We start from the raw sequence: 24050 nt of genomic DNA, 5'->3' as shown, positions 1-24050 counted from the left end.
TTCAACTGCAGAAAAGAAGAGCTAGATTCTTAAGATACTGGGTAGTTTTTGTAATGCAAATATATTTGGACCAGGAAATTTGGGTCATATGCCAGACTGAGAACTGGCATATTGAAATGGGAATCAGGAAGCTTCAGAAGCAGATAAGAGAAGGAAGTTTAGGAATGGCAAAACAAAAGTCATTGGTTGTCTGGAAACTGGTGGATTGATATGGAAAGTAAGGCTGTAGGAGAAGAGGGAAGAGCAAAGCTGGTAGATCTAGTAGACAAAACCTGTGACCTGTAGTTTGGGAAGAGCAGATAAAGTGAAGGAAATCAGGCTGATAGAGAAAACTGGTGAGGTGAGAACAGGAACTTCCTGAAGGGTAGGTTAGAGGATTCTGAGAAGCAGAATCAGCATTTTGGGAGAGATGGTGAGTGGCTGGGAAAAGGGCATTCAGAGAGAAGGGCAGGAGGGCTAAACTTGGCTTGGGATTTTTTGTAAAGAGGGACTGGAATGTGGACCTGGCAGCATTGACCTGAAGTGCTAGAGGGTGTTTGGTGAGATGAGAAGTGTAAGACTGTGGTGAGGAGAAAACATTGTGACAGAGCAGTTCATTCTTTAAAAGCTTAGGAAATATGTATGGCAACTGTGTTAAATGGACATAGCTGAGATTACAAATGTGTTTACCTGAAACTTAGGTTGTGTTAGAATTAGACATATTTTGCAGGCTGAATTTTGTGCAGCTCTTCATACAGTTTGAAACTGTCCCTAGTGACACAACTGAATACCAATTTACCAGCTGGCCTCTGCCTTTTTCTGTGCAGGATGAACATTTCTTGCTTATTATGCTATTCAGATTATTCTGAAGCTTCCAACATTTTTTCAACATTATCTAAGGGACCCTTCTTTACTCTTGCTGTGAATACCAGGCTTCTGAAGCTGCAAATACAGTGTCTTCATTTGTAACACTTGTTGGCAGTTCTGGTGATCAGTGTATCAGACAGTTCAACGCTGCACATCCACTGCAGGATAACCTGCCTGTCTTAAGAAATACACTTTGGAAAGAAAAAAAAACCCAGAAGGTTTGGACCAAAAACATATGTTTCAGACCAAAATATTAGGTATATTGCTATGTCCCCTACCACTGAAAGATCAAAATTGCTTAAAATGTTAGAGAAAAGCAATTCTTGAAATGCCAGTACTTTTAAGAAATTGTAAATTTTAAATAGCAGTAAAATCGATCCTCCATCAATAAACCCAGAGATCATAATGATATATTTATAAATATTCTAGACTGTTCAAGTTACTTATTCTTTCTCAAAACCATCTCAGTTTACATAGTTCAGTTCCAAGGCTCTAAGAAACATGGTTTATACAGCGAGAACAGTTGTGGTGTTAATTGCAGTAAAGTGAACATTGAGCTATGTCACCTACAGAACTCCAAAGAAAGCCGGGTTTTGTGCTGTGCGAGTTAGGCCAAGCTTTCTACAGTGCTTGTCCAATTTAAGTGTCTTCTATTGCGAGGAAACGTTAGAGTATTTTTTGTTTGTATTTTCAGTTAGATGTTTGCCAGTGCAATTGTAAGGAATAGGCCCCAGGGGAGATTTGAAAGGGCTGCTATAATTTGTCAGCCAACATGAAGCAGATGTTAAGCAGAGTGCTACAGGCTTGTTCTCTGTGTCCACAGGCTTTATAGGTAGATTTAGAAAATCAAACAGTACCACTGCCCATGTGTTCCTTGTGGCAATACTGTCACACCTGCAGTCCACCAAAGGACCAATCTGAAGAGACTTACCACAGCCTCTCAGGAAAGCTAGTGGTTCCTGGGGTTGTCATAGCCCCACTCAGCACAGGCACCAAAGAGGTGACCTGCACTGGAGCTGGGTTCCTTCTGCACCTTTCCCAAATATTTGAGGGTCTTAGATGTCCTAGAGTTCAATATAAATCTCTCAAACTCTAGGATTCTAGCAAGAGACAATCTCTACACGAGAAAAGAGAATTCATTAAAGGAAATCCAGGTGCATGATAGCTCTAAATACTGCTATAATTTGTTCTAAATATAAAGTAGGACATAGTAGATTTTCAAATGGTGGTAAACAGTTCAGGCATACACATGTACCATGCTTCCAGCCACCTTTCAGAACACCCTGTGAGCGATATCTCTTTGCACAAATGGTGGCTGACATCTGATGTGGGTGGAATCTGTGGTGGGAAAGGCAAATGTGTTTATGTTTTGTCAGAGATGCAGTTCTTAAGTTCAGTGTTTTCTTTCACTCTTCTTTTATTAAAACATGATAGCTAGATGGATGCCCATTTTTATTATCAAGGAAACTCATGTATAGAAACATAGAAACATGCAGATTGGCAAAGATCTTTGAGATAACATCCAACCATTAACTTAGCAGTGACACATTCATCACTAAACCATATCCCTTAAGTGTCACATCCACATGTCTTTCAAATATTTTCGGGAACAGTGACTCAACTAGTTCCCTGGGCAGCCTGTTCCACTGTTTGACAACCCTTTCAATCAAGATTTTTTGGATATTTTCCAAATATCCAAATTTTGGATATTTCCCTAATATCCAATCTAAACTGCCCCTGTCACAACATGAGAACATTTCCTCTCATCCTATTGCTTGTTACTTGGGAGAATAGATTGACCTTCACCTAGCAACAGCATCCTCTCAGGGAGCTGTAGAGAGCAATAAGGCCACCCCTGAGCCTCCTTTTCTCCATTCTAAACACCCTCAGCTCCCTCAGCCACTCCTCATCAGACTTGTGCTCCACACCCTTCACCAGTTTTTGGTGCCCTTCTCTGGACACGGTCCAGCACCTTAATATCTTTCTAGTAGTGATGGGCCTAAAACGAACACAGTAGTCGAAGTGCGACCTCACCAGTGCCGAGTTCAGGGGGGGACAATCACTGCTCTGGTCTTGCTGGCCACACTTTTTCTGATACCAGCCAGGATGTGACTGGCATTTTTAGTCACCTGGGCATGCTGCCAGCTCATATTCAGGCAGCTGTTGACCAACACTCCCAACACAACATATGGATAGATAGGCTCCAGTGATCTTAAAATCTTCAGCATCCTTGTGTTGTTGACTGAAAGCTGCAGAGCACAGGCTGTGTGAGCAGAAATGTGTGTATGCAGAACCAGGTGTTAATAAGTGTCACTAAGTGCACTGAAAACATAGCTATATAACCTTCCACTGGCTGTGTTATGGTCATTTACAAACATTTGCACTTTTTCACTATAGAAATTAAAATATCCTCATGTTTGGAGCAGGTTGCAGGACCCACTTGTTTATTGCAGTACAGAAACCAATCTGGTAGAGATACAGTTTGGGTTTTGACAGAGAATAAAGTCTATTTGGAAACAATATATTTGTCACAAGTTAAAAAAGTATGGTAGCTCATGGTGTGAGGAACAGGAATCACATTTCCTGAGTGCTACTGCAAGAACAGTGCATGTCTGACATGAGCAGAGATGCCAAGTGAGTGGGATTCCGTCACAGTGCTCTCACTTTTAAATTCAGAGAGATGGGAGACCTGATTTCAATCTTACTTGTGCCAGTTTCATACATCTTCAACAACTTTGGCTTCAAAGTTACACTGAGCTAAATTAGATCAGAATGAGGTCATTGTTTCTAAAATTTGCTTCATTCAGGTTAGAGAGTTCCTGAAAGTCTGACTTCTCTGGAACAAATTATACTAGAAGGCAAAAATTCAGGACTGAGCTGTAGTACTTGAACAAAAAGGCTTTGAAATTGCACACAGTTTCAGTATAGAAATACCTTAGAATTCAAATAAAATTTTGAATGGTCATAAGAAGAATAATTGATTATTTAAAATACTGAAAGGTTTGACATGTTTTATTAAAAGCCAGATTTGAATGAGTGACAAAATTTCTTTTTATTATTTCACTTAATATTGGAGTGTAGGAGACTTCCTTTTCTATTTAGAATTAAATCTTTTTTTAATGGAGATCTCTACAACTTACGTAGGACAAATGCAGCTTTAATGTATAAAGAGTTTGATTAAAAATTCAGAATTCTAATATTCTATTTTCTCCTATGAACTCCCTCCATTTTAAGTGCAAATATAAGAAATACTGAGAGATTAGAAATATTGCATTTTTGTCCTTTGTGTTAAAGCAATAGACATCACTGCTTCTGAAGTACTTACAACATTGAATGAGAAGTATCTTTAAAATATTAGTATTGGTTGTGATATCTTTTCTACAAAAATATTTTTCACGGGTGCATAGATGAGAACAGAACTAGAATGTTTCAAGTTGCAGAGAATGGTTTTTTTAATTTTTGCCAAACCTTCTTCTATCTAGATACTTCTATATTTCTTCGAATATAAATGAAAGGGGTGTGATTTTCTCCAGCATTTAGAGGAATCTACTGTATAATATTTTAAATTTGCAGTAATTTAAACTTAACACAAGACAATAATATCTGTCATAGAAAAAGCCCTGCTTTTTCCCAGTTCTTGGCTGCATATTCACATCCTTATTATCACTGCACCTGGCAGAAGCATTTGGGCAGGTACAGATTGCATCAAGCCAGGAAACTTTTGTGAGGTAGTTCTAATTAGGCAAAAGATGGTAAAATATTAACATTTGAAGCTGCTTAATAAAATTGTAATGATTGTCCTCTAAGATATGATAATTCATGCTGAAAAGATGGTGTGTAACTGATTATGCCTTATCAGAATCTGTGGATAGACAGGGATTTGCTGAAGTAAGAAAGAAGAAATATTTTTATATGATAATCAGAAAGACAGAATATTTTATCATAAGTAAATGAACATGAATAATTTCATAGTACTTTGATTCAACCAAAAAAGTCTAATATACAATTTTATTGGTTAAAACCTTTACTAAATTACAGTCTGAACCTTCTGTATACAAATGTACACAAATAATTAAAACTGTAATTCTTTAATCATGTTTCCTTTTACTCTGGGATTTTACTGGAACTATGACTATAGCAGAAATGTTGTCTGGGCACAAGATTAATTATCTCCTGATATACTGCAACAGAAGAACAATGAGTTATTATTAAAGTATTTTAGTGCAATTGTTGTAGTTATCTATGATTCCAGATGAGATTAAGTTTATTGTTAATAAGAAGACATGATTTTTAATACTTTTAACTTGGAGAAAATTTTTATCATTGAAATCTGTCTTCAGTTTATATTTCTAACTCTAACTACAAGATTTATTTTGCCTTGAAAATTGTGAAAATTTTCTATTCTGAAGGCAAAGATTTTTTTTTCCATCTAAGATATAAACCGTTGAATTATCTGGGTGACCAATCTTAAATATCATAAAAAGTATTATTGCTTTCTCTGCAAACTTTTTTTTAAAATCTTTTCCAAATTTAAATAGAAAACAAAAGAAACTCATCGTTTCAAGATAATTTCCCATTATCCTTTCATATCTTGGCAGGTGAAATATTTGCTGTATAAAATCAATAAATATTCATTAGCCTTTTAATAACAGTGAAAGAAATTCCTGTACAAACATGGCTGGAAAGGGCTTCATCCTGAGAAATGCAAGGCTTGCTATGTAGGTAATTCCTATCTTGTCCAAACTGTCCCACTTATTTCAAATTACTCTTTCAGTTTAACTAAGTTAGAAATTTGGACTTGTCAACCAAGTCTTGCATCAGGGATAAGTGCTATTAATCATGTAGGTTTGGCACAGACAGAACAAAATGAAGACCTGATGGATTCTGTGTAAAACATTTCAGTTCTTTACAATGCCATGATAGAACAAAAACCATCATGGACTTTTTCTTTGAACTTTTCAGGGTATTTATATAAATACTGCTCTACAATATATGTACTTTTCAAATTATAATTTTCTTCATACTTTGATTCTTCTAGTAATAAAAACCACTCAAACTTATCAGTCACAGATTAGACTGTCATTTTAAATTATGTTAGTGCATATTTAAATTGATTTGGCAGGTAGTTTTGTTACCCCTTCAGTTAACTATCAAAACCTGAATGAACCATTGTAAAATAATTTTATTTAATTAATTAAAAATAATTATTTAGTTGGGAGTATTCTATCAAATATATGTGGGGGTTTTTTTTGTGGTTGGGTTTTTTTTTTTTTTTTACATTTTCTTTAAAAATGTGTCTTGTTCTGTTGTTATTTTATATCTATTTCATTAAGGATAGGATAATCAGCATAGAAGAAATAGAGAAACCAAAGTGAAGGGGGAGTTAGCAGAATGGGCTGTACATATGTCATTCACCTGAAAATTGAGTTCCTGTCCTTTAGTTGAGTTCCTGTCCTTTAGCCCTGTTGTTCCAATCTCCCCTAAATGTGCCATTCAAGACTTTGAGCTAGTCACAGAAGCTACTTTACATTAAGCTGAATATTGTCAAAGGTGAGAGCTGGAAGCATATGTCAGAGCAAAACATATCTTTTTCATCTTTTCACAGTTCTCACTCCATCCAAACCTCATCCATTACAATTCACAATCTAGTCACTAAAAGAAATATTTGCCATGAATAGTCTAGGTAAAGTGGCACCAGTTCCGATGTCCTTCTGTGTCTGGCTGTAATTTCAGCTACAGCTGTTCAGGAGCTGCTATATAACATTGGAGCTGGTCCTCTGGTGAAGGCAACAGCACAAGTGTGAGTGGTGAACCTGACAGCTTAGGGCAGTCACAGCTACAGCCCTGCAGAAATCTGTCCCCACTCCCCAGTCAGAGCCCTGAGCAGATGCTGAATGATGAGTGCCTTGAAAACCAGGCCACCTGCCTAGGAGTCATATTATTGATTTAGGAACCTGATTTCACCCTATTTGTGAAACTTCTAGCTAACTTTTTTCAACAGTAATATTTTCCTGAAAGTATATTTAAAACCCTATAAATGTGTTTTTGGTGTCTTTCATTAATTTCAAAGGACGGTTAATAGATTTCTCCTCTGATGGTCCACTGTTTTGATACTAAAATCCTAATTTATGTATAACCCATCAAAGGCTTTACATTACTCAGTGGTTCTTTTTCCCTGTACTGAATTTTTAAGTTTCTCTTACAGTTTTTCTCCCTTTTCTCTTTTTTGAAGCTATGTGGCTTAGGCAATGACTTGATTGATCATGCTGCAGCACTTAACAGTCTTTCAGACTTGAAGATAACTTTTAGAACAGTTTATTTCAGTTAATATTTAACTTGCTGAATTGTCAATGTCACGTATATCTGATTACACTATTTCACCTTGTTGATTAAGTAACTTGTTGCCAAGGAAAGTTTGAGTAGTATTTATGAGGATGCAGAAGTAGATTGTGAATGAAGTGTGTGGTAATGGAGCTTCTGGTTTATATGTCATCTGCTTCAATAGAAAAGTGAACTTCGTAGCCTGTATTCATGCAACATTAGTTTCTAGTTTAAGATATTAATTTGAGATGTGTGAAAATAGATTAACTGAATAAACATGTACATAAAAAATACCTGTGTCACGCATTGAAGTTTAGACTAGATTGAAAAAAAACCACCCCAAACAAAAAACTCAGCAATTCTTATGGAAATGTACTCAGATCGATGGTATTCTAGGGAAATATTCTATAAGAAATAGTTCCAGTGTTTATACTTTCTGCTTTTCTGAACATTTAGATTGTGAATAACTTTTAGTTTCATAGTTATATAATCTGTTTACTTGGAAAATGGAAATATATGGACATTAGTTATATAATCTAAATATAATCAAATAAAAGTTTTCGTCACAAACTTCCATGACTATTTACTGTTTTGCGTATTTTTATATATGTCTATAACAACAAGGAAAGGCTTGGCTTGTGACACAGTATGTGAGATATCTAGATACTACGATATGATAATTTAGCTAAGAAGTGACTGCATGCAGTATTTTTCATTGGATTTCATAATTTCTAATAACTTTACAATTTCTTCTGCATATTATAGTTTGGATTTAATTTTTTTCTAAGCTGAGTTCTGAAAATCTGATCATACTGAGAGTTTCTAAAAGCTGACTTCCTTTGAAAAATCTTCATGTACTTTTTTCACCTTGCAATTTTAATACACTTTAAAAATAAAAATGATAACAAAAAGCATATTTTAAAGCTAGCATATTGTTGAATTGAAGGAACTGAATTTGTTCTTGAAAGCTTTTCACTGGTGAAGGCCACCAGAACTAGGTTTGAACTTTGGACTAATCTGCCAAGTACAATTTAATGGGTTGCTTTTGTCTCTTCAGTGTAGAAAGGCTGAATGTATGAGGCTGAAAGCTGCTGGGTTTTAGATGTATGTAATCCATTGTCTCAAGTGAATCACTGTAATCCTTTATAAAAGACAGGACTGGTCAGTAGTTGAAATCTTCATAGATGTAATTCAGTATAACTAAAGGTAACTGGAGCAAGTTTTCTGATATTTGCTTTGTGTGTAGTGTTGCAAAAAAAAAGATTAATCCCCTAAAAACCAGGAATTTCCTTGTAAAAGTATGAAATTATCATGGAAACTCAGGCCAATAGAGTGGCTGAACCAATTTAAAGACCTCATTAAAAGCAGAGAAGTCACCAAGTACTAGTGTCTCATTTCAAGACACTGAGAGCACAAGGTTTTGTCTTGAAGTGTGACTCAGTAAGGTGAGCTGTGGTGAGCCGGTAGCTCATTGTTATCTGAAATGAAAGCCCTATTCACGATCCTCTCATGATTGTTGATCTGGACCAAACCATTATTTACCTGACTGTTAGTGAATCCGTTTAGGTCACTACACTGGATTGAAACTCAACCACTGCAGCAAATGAACATTTTCCTTTCACCTTAGCAAGCTGTAGAATTTCTATGGCATGTTGCACCTTTACCAGAGCTGGCATAAAAGAGCACAGTCACACTGCTGGGAGCAGCATGGAGAAGAAGAATGAGACAGCCACGTCCAGTGACAAAGCTGTTAGATACTCAGCTGCCTAATGGGTCATGTTTGCACAAAGCAGTAAATAATAGTATGACTTTCAAGCAACACTGGCAACATCACAGGCAAAATTGCAAATTGTAAAGGGTGATGCATGTGACTGCTTGAGAGGTGACAGACTACGTGAGAGCCTCTTGGTACTCCTATTTTCCTAAAATTGAAACCACATATCTTATCTAAAGATAGGGCTGCATTGCAGTCCAAAGCACGATTGCAGCTCATCTTGACAGATGAGAACTGGTTTTGAGGGCAATAGTTAAAGTGCTGATAGCACTGGAGCTGCAGAGTGCTAACTGCTGAGACCCTGGGTAAATATTCACGTGATGAGTCTGTGCTGAGCTGCTATGCCTGTGTCCTTGTTACCACGGAGGCTGTACTGGTGCACAGATACTCTGTGAGATAAGCAGCTTTTCAACCCTGGCCTCTGGAAGAAGATGACTTCTCTAAGCAGTAAGCTTGTGCAAATAAGAATCCTTTATGGCACCTGTGTAAGATGAGAAAAAGCATGTATGAAATGGCAATACTTTGTGTTATTGCTGTAATTTAAGTTCACAGAATGTATGGTTGTGGAAAACTTAGTACCAGAAAAATGTATTATATGCTCAGTGCTATTGCTGTTTCCTCTAATAGTTTTGTATAAGAAAGGAAAAGTGCAGCAACAATAGATATACAAGGAGGCATCTTGACATGCTTCTCATTCGACATTCTCTGAACCTGATTTTCTGTTGTTCCCTTCTCCTTTTATCTGTACAAAGTAACTAAAACGTGGGTGTAAAACATTCCCATTCTGATTTGCTAACATTAACACTAACACCTTCCTCCTATTCACTCCATAGTAGATCAGATGACTAGACAACATGCATCGCAGGGGAAGATAAAAGCTTTACTTTTCAGAAGTGCTAAAACTCCGTGTGCCTATGAAATTTAATGAGAGTACAGAATGCTTAGTCAACAGCTTTGTTCTTTTTAAATATCTGGGAAGAGACAGTGCCCTACCTCTTTGAGCCATTTACATCTGTGTAGTGTGAGTGTGAAATCCCACCACCCTGTGAAGGCAATGACCTGCAGTGAGTCTGCACAGATACGGGTCGCTGAGCATTGTACAGAGCCGAGTGAAACTGAACTTGGCTTTTTATTGGAAAACGGTAAAAATGTGCTGTAAGAAGTACTATGAAAGTACATTGTAATTATATAATTTAGTTGCTAATTATAGATAACAGTTGCAGGTCGTAGTACTGTCTCAGACTTCCTACTTCATCTGTAGTTTCTATCTCAGTGAAAACTGGCTGTTTGTGCTGCAGTTTTCCTTGCTGGATTTGTGCTGCAGACTGAGGTGTTTTTTTTTTTTTTAAAAAAACCCTAATAACAATTCAGAAAATGTAATTCAATCATTTTGAAGGGTGAGTTCACAGGCAAATGTCTTGTTTTGTCTACGTTAAAACACTTAGGACACTAATTTGAAATGATGCATCACCTTCATTCTACAGGTGTGCATTTAATGTCACTATGAAAACTGGCACAAAGTTTATTAAAAACCTCTGAACAAAAATCACAGTTCACATGGGCTTAGGAGAGAATTGTCAGTGTTGGGTTGCTAATTTCCATGGCTCTTCTGAACTTCTTGAGGCTCCTGTGTATAACTGCAATATATAGGGACATTTCCTAAGGAATTATTAACTTGTTTTGTCCTGTGTACTCATAGCCACAAGAGTTAACTAGTCTGAACCAAGGCAGTACAGAATTGCAAAAGAAAGACTATATTTTATATTCTTGTTATATCTTCCACATCCTGCTGACCCCAGGACTCCTTATGTTGTTTGGTGAAAATTATGTTAAATAGTTTCAGATAGTACTTTCTGAAATTCAATTAAATTCATTATCATAAGTTATTTTGATTTTCAGATATATTTTTCCTTAAGTAAATTCTTACAGTCCAGACCTCTGATACATATGCACTAAAATACATTATTAAGTGATTTCTATGGCAATAACAAGCCATAGAAACTGTCTCTCCTATTCACTATGACATGGTTCTTGTTAGATTATAACAATGGGATAAACAAGCTCACAAAGCAGAACTTCAGAAACTGCATTTTGTGAAACAAACTTAAATAACTTTTTAGTTTTTAATATATTTCATCATTCTTTTAGCTGCTCTATACAGTTTTCTGAGTATTTGCTGTTGTTTAGATCTTTCTAGCTGGACGTTTTTTTCTCCAACTTCCTTTTGAAAACTCTGCTGCTGTAAGAGTAGAAGTAATTAAAGATTTATCTTTGTATGAAAACAGCTAGTACAGTTGCCAAATCTCTTCTAATCATATTTGTCAAGAGGGATTGTAAATAATTTTCAAATGGATTGTCTAATAGTAAATGACAAAAGGGAATTCAACTCAATTGTAAAAGACTGATGGATTTGAGTTTTTCCCTACATTTTAGACTTTGGATCTGTATTCATTTGTAGATCTTACCTCATCATGTTTGTTTATTTTATATGTAATTGAAGTAATATATACAACAACTCCCTAAAGCTACACTGTTCTTGGGTGACAGAGTGAATAGGGTCTCAGTGTGACTTATGGTGGACACCATAAGGTTGCAGTCTAATGTGACACGACTGTGATTGTCCTGGTGTCTGCTGGAAATGTAGACATATGCTTTGCTTCTCCGATTTATTCTTTATTAGGTAAGGGTTGCTGGGGTGTAGAAATATTTTGGTTTCACAAGTATATGCCAAATAGCTGGCATTTTCATTTCTATGCTACCCCCAAACTTTCTCACATTGCCCAGTTCATCAGATGGCTATCTAAGCTCACTGCAATGGCTTAGGAGTGCAGAGTAGGTCTTTTTCAAGGCCAGGGATCTGCCCTGTCTATTAGAGGTTTAAGTTCGGTATTATGTAGCATAATCCACCAAATGCTTTGGCTATTATATTCTCTTTAAAAATAAAGCAGATTTTGCTGAACTAGACAGCCCCATTGGATCATGTATTTGTGAACTATTTATGATAAAAACATAAACATAAAATTGTGTCTTCATTTCTATATTACAGGCTGAGGAATACTCAAGAGGGCCCTAATCCTTGACTGCTGCTTTTAGGTGCTATTGCAATAGAACCAATATATTGCTGTCTAGAGCCTAACTTGGTCAACAGACAATGTTTTATTGAGCATGAAAGCTCTGCTTTAGGGCTTGCAGAATATTTCTGCTGTTTCTTCTGAACTGTTTTTATAGCTTCACAGAATTTAGAATGAATAATTACCATTACAACATCTAATACAGCCTGCTATTTATCACAGTCCATTTGGTGACATGCTGCTAATTTGTTATTGAACTCAGTAACTTGTATGACTGAAGAACATTTCGTGTTTGATCAAAGGGCATTTCTTGAAAGGCATCCAGAATTTGTGTGAAGGAGAGGTGAGAATCTATGATGTCTTTTAATGGTTCATTTCAATAGATGTTTCTGTTGTCATTTAAGGTGAGGATTTACATTTGAAACATTCACTAGCCTTGCATGTGTTTTAAACCTTCATCTTGAAATATACAGTCTTAATTTTATGCATTCTAAATCATCCTGGTAAAGTCAGGGATATTAATCATAAAGTACAAGTTTCTGCATTTGCCTAAGACTGTGTGGGAAAAGAAACAGAGAGCTACACTCATACCTGTATGTAATCTGGGCTTCTAGGGTTGCTGCAAATGGTAAAACTTCATCTTATTAAAATTGGATGCATCTTCATAAGTAATTATGAGGACTCAGCCTAACTAAAAAAGATAAAATAGTCTTAGTTCAATCCCTAAACAGATCTCCTAACTGCTCTTCTCTGGAGCTCAGTTAGATGTCTTTTCCAACTTTTAATATGAGAAATTTTGAATTTAAAAGATGTGAAGAAATAAGCAGAGAAAATTATATTGTGTTTTAATTATAGAATTATATTTATGTTTGAGCATATGCTTTGCTGTGTGCTACATATGAACTGGCTTGTCAACCAAGCCATCTAGATGTTGTGAGCTAGCAAACATGTCAATGGATTAATACTACTTAAAGAAAGATATTAAAATTAAATAAAAATTATTGGAAGAAAATTTCAAAACCCATTGCATCTAGGTTAAGTACTTTCCTGCTTAAAAGGAGGATCCAAGAAATCAGACAATAATGGTTCTGTCCATCATTACCATTCCAGTAATAAGGGAATAAGTTATATGACATAATAATTTAACTATTAATTTTATTAGAAAAATGTACTTGGTGAATTTAAAATCAATGATGGGACGCATTTCTAAAATTATATGAGGAGAAAATAGAGATTCATAAATTAGACTCAAATTATTCATTAACTATTTGTTATATACTTGAAAATTAGAAATTTACTTGGAATTATTTAATTTATGACCGTTGAATTTCAATGCAATATTTTACTGCATCAAATATAAAAACTATAATAGTTTGATGTAACATGTTCAGGTAATATTTAAAACTGAAAAAATATTGTTTGGTATGGGGCACCCTTTTGGTCACACTGGGGCCAGCTATTTCCCCTCCCAACTTCTGGCATACCCCCAGCGTGTCCTCGCCAGTGGGATGGGGTGACAAGTGGAAAAACGGTCTCTTGCCAGCCTTTATGTGGCAAACACTGAGCTCTTGGTGGCTGAGGGGATCCTGTTGCAGACTGATACCAGGGAGGGTTTGTGCTGAATCCACATACCTTCCTGAAAGTGTGAGCAGGTAACACCAGACTGAAGGAGAACAGGTTGAAATGCTCTGTGAAGATACCCTCTATCCTAAAGTACTTGAAGTGAACCAAAGTAAAAATCACAAGTAAACTGTGACTGCCAATAAACTTGGCATCATATGCTCTGCAAGACCTTTTCATGTAGAAGTATAATATTGAGACTGTTAAATAAATGAATTATTTCATATTGGCTAAAAGGAACTAAATTTTCTTTGTCTCTAAGATTGATGTATTCTGTTACCTGGATTGTCCTGAATTTCTAACAAGGTGCAAATAGGTGAAATTAGCACTTGAATGTATCCTCAAAGCTAAGTGCCAGCCCCTTCTGTTCTCTGAACCAGAGCAGCATTTGCCAGCGGCTGTTTCTACATGTTAGTGTGTGACTGATAATAAGCTCAATACGGTGGCTGGGGTTACTAGCATGATCACAGTTTGCATAAATATAATTATGCCCTTTCCAATTGAGAGCTTGTTTGTGCATCTTTGGCAGAACTGATAGAAGAAGTAAGCATGTTGGACTTTGCAGCTGGTTGTGTAGATAGTGTCTTGGATGGGTTTCAGGACTAATCTAAGTAGGCAGCAGCTCAGAATAATTAGGGTTGGTGAAGTTGCCCAGCTGATTATTTGGCATGCTGAGCTTGCTGTTGCTGCTGCAAGAGAGGTTAGAGTTTGGTGCAGTGGTTGCTGCTGGAGACAGGGAGAGGGTAAGCTGAGCAATTGCCTCAAGCTGCAGTGGCCTGAAGGAAGCAGGAACAACAAACCTGGCCCTGAATGTACTCTCACCCTCACTTTTAGCTCCATCTCTTCTGCCTCTTTAACCCATACTATGGGACATCATCAGCCCTCAATGCAGAAAAAATTCAGTTTTCTCTGCAAAACTGAGAAAATTCACTTTGGCTCTGCACACGTCTACTAAAGGGACTGGCCTCCTGCAGAATAGATTGGATTAAAGTGCGAGTAGATGTCTCTCTAATGAAGTTTATCAGATCATAATCTAAACCAGCATGTTGACCTTGCTCTCTTTGTCTCTATAGATGATACCTAATATAGATGGAAATAATATATGTAAAGCTACCACTTTACTTTCACTGTTGCAGCAACAAAACAGCTCATTATGGTCTGTGGGACTTTGATTAAGGGTTTTCTTTCACTGAAAAATAATTTTTTAAGTTATTGCTATTGACATCTATAACACCTACAGTCAAAACCAGAAAGAGTTAAATAATTAGAATATGAACATGAAATAATGAACAACTCTTTTGTATTCTATAACATCCTCAGACAGAACCCCCCCACACACCTGTTAAAGAGACTCTCACTGGTGCTAATTGTCACTCCCGGGGAAAAGGAGAGGCAATAAAATGAGGGGTTTTGGCTAATTTGTATTTGCTAATGTTATTTCTTCAATTTAGGATCATGATACTCATAAAAAAAAGGGAAAAAAGAAATAGGGAAACTTTTTCTATTGGTGATTACTTTGTTTGGTACAATATGTACAGGAATATGTAACATATTGTTTGAGAATAGGTAGGCTTAAATCTCCAGAAATTTGTTTGGGACTATACTAGTTGTTTTGCTTTTCCCCTCCTTTTGCTTTTTTATGAGTGGACAATATTGCTTACTATGTCTGAGTTTCTCATCAAGTTATGATGATGATGATAGCATTAAGTCAATTAAAAAACTGGGCAGTTTTGGAACTGGTTATGTAAAAGTCAAGAAGATGACAGAAAAGAAAATTGAATGCGGTGAAGGGAGAAAATGTAATAATGATTGTGACCATATCCCTGAAGGCTGTTTCAGATTCACCCAGCCAACCACCTCACAGGGTTCTGGTCTGACCCATATAGATAATCAGCAAGAAGAGCTGTGCCATGGGTAGAGGTGATTAAAGCAGTCTGAAAGTAAAGGTTTTGTCACCAGGATGACAAGGTGAGAGTTGCAGATCCCTGATGGCCAGCAGTATCTCCAAATTGCTCTGCAATAGAGAAATCTAGGCTCCTCTGCAGTCAGTTGGAGTTTTGCTCCTGTCTTAGGTTTCAGTATAAATGCTGAGAGAGGCATTATCATTGATTATAAAACCATCAAAGTGTCTGATTCAAGTGTGTTTCCAACATTTTATTTTTAAATAAATTTATATTTTTAAATTTATATTTGAAGAGTTTGCTTAAAAATCTATACATTGAGATTATTTTTGGTTGAGTTCATCTGGTCAGAATATTTTTGGCTTCCCTGAATTTATTAGGAACTTTCTCATATGTATCAGTTAGAGTGAGGATCTATGTTTTAATTGCAAAAAATGAATCTTAGTTAATCTAAGCACCTTCAAGGTAACCTATTTTAACAAATGCAAAAGCTCAGACACTTTCTTGTAAAGATTAATGCTTGCAGAGTAGGTTTTTCTGTTAGATGACCCTGACGGTTTGTCTAAGTTTTAAGTGGTCATTTGACTCAGATTTCTTAAGAAATATTCTTCTCAAGTAAAACAACATAAAATTGAAGCTGTCAGAAAATTTTAATATCAGGCACAAGCATGAGTGAAAAAAGATTGTTAAGTAATAAAGAAATATTTAAATATCTGAACAGCAAGTCCACATTTATGTGGAAGATCTGTAAAATACCTGGGACTTCTTCTGCTTGGTATATCAAATACTAGAGAAATAAAGAAGAAAATATTCTGCTTGATTGTGCACTTTCAATAACAGTATATATTTTTTCTAACTTTTATTTTGAAAAAGTCTTGAAAATCAAACCTGTTTTTTCAGGGAGCCATAATGTTGAATTAAATATTTGTTGCTTTTAAGAAAACTCTAGTTATTTCCTTTAAAAGGAAAACCAAAATCTGATTAATTAATAGTAGCATAAATCTTTTTTAATCAAATGATAACAAATTGCCATACCAGATAAAGTCTGTTCCCAAATGCCTGTACAGGTGTGGCTAAGTAAAGCATTTATATATCTGCTGTGAAAGTCATCTGCACATAATTATTAATTGCGTCTGTGCCCAGACTGCAGTGTTTTTTAAAAGCTATGCCTCATCATTGAATTTATTTTCTTCTTTTCAAATACATGGATACCGTTTGCAAGAGGAAGTGTTTGAATTCCATCTATACAAGTACTCTGATATGAGGGCTGGTGAGTTATCCTTAGGATTTTTTGGACAGTTTCTTTTTGTGAGAATATTTAGAAAACAGTATCTTCATAAATGTAGCTTCAGCAGCACAAAAGAGAAGTATACTGGTGGAAGAGTATTATTTGGGCCAGGGAAATTCAAACTGATAGTGGATAGCAGATGGACTTTTGAAGTCTGGGGTTAAAATAACTCTCTGATAAGAAGGTTGTAAGGATTACATCTTTTTATAGCATCACACATATGACTAAGCAGTAAAAACGACGACATCTACATTCTTTTTTCTAAGCTATGTTATGGAAGAAAACTTGATTTATGTCATGATGGGATACAGTTGACAGTTGTGCATATGACATGTTCTGCTTTCATGATGTGCATTCCTCATGGAACAAAAGGCTCACAGTCTGAATAAATTATATAAAAAAAATATAAGTCATGTTTTGTTTTTAGCCAGACACTTCAACTAGAAAATAATAAAAAAAATGTTTTGGCACAACAAATTCTTATGTATGATAAAGGTGAGATAATGTGATTGTAGATTTTAAAGTTTTAATTCTATGTTCAGTTAAAGTGTCAATAACATACTGAGTTTAATCTAAATTAATCTCCCAGTTTGCTGTCCCAGAATTTATTTATACTCACAAGGACTTTTATTTTTCCTAATTAGTTTCGTGATTCAACCTATTAGTAAACAACCTACACATTCTTATCTTTTCTTTGACGTTACTCACATTTACAGAAAGAGTTCATTTGGGATGGGATGCTCTCCTAAGACAGTGAGGAGAATAACACAACACATTATTTGTTAAGAATGGAAAGGATGAGAGAATACAAGCATTATAATATAGTGCTCGTGTACCAAGGTGAACTTAGAAGGGCACCTTGTTAGTTGTGATCTTCTTTCTGTGCTATAATTTCCCTGAGTGTTAATGATTTTCTTGATGAATGCAACTTGTGGAGATTTGCCACACAGGACAGTTGCAGTGCAACAGTTATAAACTACGGAAAAGAGTTGGGGGATATAACTGAAAAATGAGAAATAAAACTCCTTAGTACATTTGCAAAGTCTGTAGGCAAAACAGAGTTTGTGGAGTGGTTTTGAAGACTGCCTTTATTACTAGGTGTATCTAGGATGTGGAAATCTGTAGTCAGTGAAAAATTATTCATTTTTCTCCTCTGTTTGCTGTGACATCAATAAACAAACATCTGCCCTATGGGAGCCCCATAATCCTCTAACTCAAGTCTTTGGGATTAACCACCTTTTATCTGAATGTATTTCTGTGTCTAATCTTTAGTCTTTTCCATGTTCTGTTTTTTTTTTTTTCCTGCTAGTCTTGGTTTAAGCATTGCCCTTAAGAAAAATGATTTTAATGTAACAGCTGTGTTGTGAGACCTAAGTACCACTATTAAGAATATTTTATTTTTTCTTCTATGAGTATTTATACTTCTCAGCAAACAGAGAAACTAGAGCTTTTGTTTGTTGGTTTGAGGGGAGAAAAAAGGCTATTTGTGACAATTAAATTTCAAAAAATCATTCTGACATAGGATAAGATTGGATCAAACAAAGGACTCATGTTCACACAAGACATTACATTAGGAAATTAATAACTTGGAATCTTTATTTTAAGGACAAAAAATTATGTTGGTTTGCTCACAGTTTGTTCACAATGGATTCATTCCCATGGTATTTTGGCAGTAAAACACTTAGCAAGTTATTTCCAAATGATGATGCTAGCATGGTGTGAAATTATATGAAATGATATGAAAAAAATTAATAGTGAGATAGTCAGAAAGTGTCTGACAACCTGGGGAGTCAGAGTTATACAGCAGAATCAGTCTTTGCTTTTTATGGCACCCTAGTAAAGAAAGGGGGATAAAACATTTGGAAGAGAGAACAGAGAGAAGAAAAAACTAATAGTGGTAGCAAGGAAAAGGAAGAAAAATAGAACTGTGTGCACCTGGGAAGAGGCATTTGCAACACAGAGAAATGGGACACAGGGCTGATCTAGGTCTGCGTAGTAGGATAGGAGGGCAGTAAATCCGGGCTAACACCCGAGATTTGAACGTAAGGCTACAGAGTTGCAATGCAGCAAACAGAGCGATCGTGAAGTTAATGCCTGTCATTGACATAAGTCCGGCTGCTAAAATGGCTAAAAGCAGTGCTGATACAAATCCTCCAAGTTCTCTCATGGCTGCTCACTGAGTGGCCAGTATAAAAGAAAAATTCAAGTGGTCTAATTCTGAAACTTTGAATCTTTTTTTGCAATTTCAGCTTCTTAAATACTGTTCCATTTTCCTGAAGCCCAGGGACAGTTTGCTCAACAAATAGGATAGGATGACATATATTTTTGAAGAGAAAATGAATCGTAGTGAGGGTGAGGCGTATTTTCTACTCTGAATATTTATCCTTTTGCTTCTGTGTATCAGATCAAAATAATCCCATCGCCAGCTCAGTGATTAAAATAGAGATAAAAATAAGCAGTTCTGCGTACAAAGAAAGTAAACGCATACTTCACTTCCTTCCTTCTTTCTTTTTAACATTTGAATGATCAAGTTTTGAGAGAATTTAGGAAGCAAAATTTGCAGTTTATTTCCCTCAAGACTGTTAGATTCTATACTCTTAAATAAATCTATACAAATTCCCAGTATTATGTTCTTCCTTACTTAATTATTCTCATTTGAAATATTTTGTGAATGATGTGTGGGATCGAGTGCACCCTCAGCAAGTTTGCAGATGGCATGAAACTGTGTGTTGTGGCTGACATGCCTGAGGGCCAGGATGCTATGCAGAGGGATTTGGACGAGCTTGAGAAGTGGGCTCCTGGGAATCTCATGAAGTTTACAAGACCAAGTGCAAGACTCTGCACCGGGTTTGAGGCAACCCCCGGCATCAATCCAGGCTGGGGCATGAACAGGTCGAGAGCAGCCCTGCTGAGACGGTCTCGGGGGTGCTGGTGGATGAGAGGCTGGACATGAGCCAACAATGTGCACTTGCAGCCCAGAAAACCAAACATATTCTGGGCTGCATCAAAAGTAGCGTGGCCAGCAGTCCAGGAAGTGATTCTGCCTCTCCGCTCTGCTCTTGTGAGACCCTACCTTGGAGTACTGCATCCAGCTCTGAGGCCCCCAAAGTAAGAAGGTTTGGGAGCCTGTTAGAAAAAGTCCAGAGGAGGGCCACAAAGATGATAAGAGGGCTGGGGCACCTTTCCTGTGAAGGTAGGCTGAGAGAATTGGGGCTGTTCAGCCTGGAGAAGAGAAGGTTCTGGGGAGACCTTAGAGCAACCTTCCAGTACCTAAAGGAGCCTACAAGAGAGCTAGAGGGGGACTTTTTACAAGGGCATGTAGTGAGAGGAGAAGGCAAAATGGTTTTAAAGTAGAAGGGGATGGATTTAGACTAGATCTAAGGAAGATAGTTTTTACAATAAGTGTGGTAAAACGCTGGCACGGGTTGCCCAGAGAGGTAGTAGATGCCCCATCCCTGGAAACTTTCAAGATGAGGTGTGCTGGGGCTCTGAGCAACCTGATCTAGTTGAAGATATTCCTGTCCAGAAGATATCCTAAAAATATCCCTGTGGGGGGGTTGGACTAGATGAGTTTTAAAGGTCCCTTCCAACCCCAATTATTCTGTGTTGTAATATGTTTGTATTTTTAAACTATTCTGAGATATAAGGGTGAAATTTGCTGTATTGGTGTTAGATGAAGAAAATAGGCAGGTATATAACAGTGGCGCTGATGAATCTGTAAATCCATGTTGAATGCTACCAATATTTCAAAACAATTTTTTTATATATGAAATTAGTCCATTATACCAGAGAGATTTTATCTGTTAAAGCCCTCATTGCAAACTTTGAAATTGCAATACAAATAATTTTTTTATTATTTCAGAAGGAAAAATGTAGTAAGATCAGTAAAGAACAACCAGAAAAATCCAAAGTTTTACAAATATGATAAAAACTGCTTTTTCCATTTCCTAAGCAGTCAAGTCACTAGAAAAAAGCAGATTGTATACTATGCAATAATCTAAGCTTGCTAAACACTTTGCCTAAGTGTTTTTGCTTACATCTCTACAGTCTTAGACAGAATTCACAAGCAAAGAAATAGAAAGTAGACAAGTCAGAGAACTTGACACCAACAAAGCATTTCCCATTTCTTAGTACTTTGTTTTGTGACCTTCATGATTTATAACAAAATTGTTTTCATATATAACTCATTATGTTCTGTTAGTGGTAACTACTATTATTATTTGATTTATATGTCACATAAGTAAATTAGAATATGGAGAACAGATAAACTCTGAAGTTACTTTCTCATTCAATGTAGAAATTCAGAAAAGAAGCAAAGTGTTCATAAAGCTTATGCGATTGTATTCTTAACACAATATTTTCATTTAATATCAGTTGTTTTATATCTTCTTTGGCTACAGCTGAAAGTGGTTTTTTTTTCCCTCTGAAAAATAACTTTAAAACTGGCATCTTAGTGAAAACACCTGCCATGCCTGTCAAATCTTTTTTTACTGTGCTTCTTGTAAACACCCCAGAGAACTGGGAGAAGGAAATGGTTTATTTCTCAATCCCAAATACCAGCAAAGTTCTATTTGCAGAGCAAGTTACAGTTGGAGCTGTACAAGTTTGAAGAGGCTCTTGAGGAACAAGTTGATTTTCCTGTGAAAACAGTGACAAGAACTGCCTTTTAAAATTGCAGTGTGGGCAGATTTCATCCAGAAATCACTGAGCGTTCAGTGTGGAGCACCACATTTTATAGTCCCCTTCAGCTGAGCAGTGACTGGAAATCTTAGTTCTATTTGTGATGTTCATTGGCAACGTTTGCTTTTTGTCTGGGACAGTCACCTTTGCCTTTTTTTGAGCAAAGGTGACATTCTGAAGATCTTGTTTTGGGAGTATAAGTTATATGAGTTTCTACTTATGCCAACTCCTAAGAAATTAGACGCTAGATGTCTTTTACCCAGCATCCTATTCAGGCATTTACAATACTGCAAAGAAAATGGCTGAAAAATACTACTATTGAAAGTGGAAATCCAGCATGGGAATTGAATGTGATACCTAATGCTGGCTTATTGAAAGCTCTTCATTAAAATATGGAACTTGCTTTAGGGAAAAATACTTTTTACATGTAGTTGAAAATATTTCCACTCATAGAAAAGGATACAAAAATTGAATTTGCTTTTCAACTTGAAATGTTAATGTGTACTGATATCCATTATCCTGAGTCATAATGAACAAGGCAGAGCAAAGAACAGAATATGCAAGTCACGAATTCAGAAGTCAACTGAGAATTCCTCTATTTCCTCTGGAGGCATTTGTATGGATTATGGTTATCTTTTCAACTAAGTGTAATGTTGATGTATAGTCAAAGCTAGAACTTTAGTGAACCTTTTTATACCTATAATTTACTCCATATTCTTCCAGTAGCTAACAATGTGAAATTATATGGTGACATGAAATAATAAGAAATACATTCCTGAAAATAAGAATTGAAACTGTGTGACGATATTTTAAAATGCTGACTGTTGATAGTAATGATGAAGCAGACTGATAATACTATCATTTTTCTTTATCAACTACATTGTGTTCTCCGTAGGGTGCATAAAATCATGGAGATTTTTCAGAAAGTTTTAGTGGTAAACAGGCTGGGGATTTATGTGCGTTGTGTGCAGAAGAGCTAAATAATAACATACTCGATGTAGAACTGATTAACAAAGCAGTATTCAATATCTGAAAAATATGTATTGTTTTAAAGTAAGCAGATCTTTTGCATGAAGAAGTTCTGGAACAATTCCACTAAATACAGCATTATGTGCTTACAGAAAAACCAAGAGGTTTGTGAATTTTAACATAAGGCTTTTGTAACAGTGCTACTTTGCACACTCCAGCTTAGTATAACTCGTGACACTAGTCACCAAAGGCAAATTGTTTCAAGCTACAAAAATAATTAATCTTGATAGGTGAAAGTGACATATTCTAATTTTTATTTTATTTTATGAATTAAAAAATGAGAAATTTGTATATGAAGAAACACCTTTGCCATTTCAATTCTGAAAAAAAGAATAAAGTGTTCAGTGTATTTAATGGATATACTTCTATTTGAATCATCATTATTTCTGTGATGTTAGCAGAAGACAAAACAAAAAAATCCCTGTCATATTTATTTAAAAGGACTATATCTGTATAAAACAAAGCCAAGTACTTTCCTAAGCCAGAAGAAATAAACCACTCCATAAATACAATGTGAGAAATGCTGACCAGATTTTTGCTTACATCTGTAGTTGCAATGCAATCTGACGACATTCTGGCTGATGTCAAATATGGACATGATGTTGTTAAATAGAACACAATACCTGCTAAGGTATAATGAAGCTTTTTTAATATTGAAATTATTAATATCAAAATTGAGTAAAAAAGTATGTATGTATACCCCCAAACATCATAGCTGAGTTTATTTATTTTTTATTTTATTTATACATAGGCTGAGTAATTTAATTTGCATTAATTTTATGTGAAATACCTGACCTAGGCAAACTTTTAATGTAATTTCTTTCTATTTCCCTACTTATCCTACTAAAATGTGATTTAACTCAAAAGCAAGCAAGAACTGTAAATAGGAACTGTGTAAAAAAATTGCTGGTGTGAAAAATTATGGTTAGTCTTGAAAACTAAATTCACAGTGTAACAAAATAAGATTCTGCATATCAGCCTGATGAATCTGAACCCTGAGCATTTACCTCTGAGAAGGCATTTGGTCCTTTGTGCACAGAATCAGAGCCCATCTCTCATTACTTCTTCCCTTGAACTGGAATCTGGATGCAACATTGTTGGGTTTCAGAATCATGTATAAATTTAAAAATTTAAGTAACCAGATTGCATGGTCAGATATACTTTTGCTTCCTGAAATATTTGCTTTGTACCAGTATCTTTCAGATGATTATCCCAAGGTCCTTTTTCAGCATCTGCCTTTTTCGTTGTAGGGAATGGATATTATCTGGAGAAATGAGACATATTTATTCTTATTAAAGGAGCCTGGATTGTTTTAACTGTCCAATTTTTTAATGGTCTTTTGCAGAACACTCATCACAGTAGTATTTGAATTGCTTACATTCCTTCCTTTATCTCTGTAAGTGGAAGAAATCTCTATTATACTGATTTTATGGACTGGAAATCAATGGATCACTGTCAGAACAAAGCTCAGCACTCAGATCCCTTACATTTTAAATTCTTTACTCATTTCTTTTTTGGGA

At 35.9% G+C, this 24050-nt stretch overlaps 1 protein-coding gene across 50 annotated transcripts in view; it reads left to right on the top strand.

The window, feature by feature from the left end:
- Positions 1 to 24050, top strand: part of RIMS2 (regulating synaptic membrane exocytosis 2) — a 456898-nt gene that overhangs the window by 201926 nt on the left and 230922 nt on the right. The window contains exon 1 of one of the 50 annotated variants that reach the window (XM_032680893.1): positions 22430 to 22436. The exons of the other annotated variants lie outside the window; for them this stretch is intronic. The gene's annotated coding sequence lies outside the window, so the exon portion shown is untranslated. Of the gene's footprint in view, positions 1 to 22429; positions 22437 to 24050 lie in introns of those variants that run through there. 50 annotated transcript variants of the gene reach the window in all.

Source organism: Chiroxiphia lanceolata, chromosome 1 (assembly GCF_009829145.1).
Source record: "Chiroxiphia lanceolata isolate bChiLan1 chromosome 1, bChiLan1.pri, whole genome shotgun sequence".
Classification (NCBI taxonomy): Eukaryota; Metazoa; Chordata; class Aves; order Passeriformes; family Pipridae; genus Chiroxiphia; species Chiroxiphia lanceolata.
The sequence above is the reverse complement of the archived record's forward strand: the minus strand, read 5'-3'. Positions and strand labels throughout refer to the sequence as shown.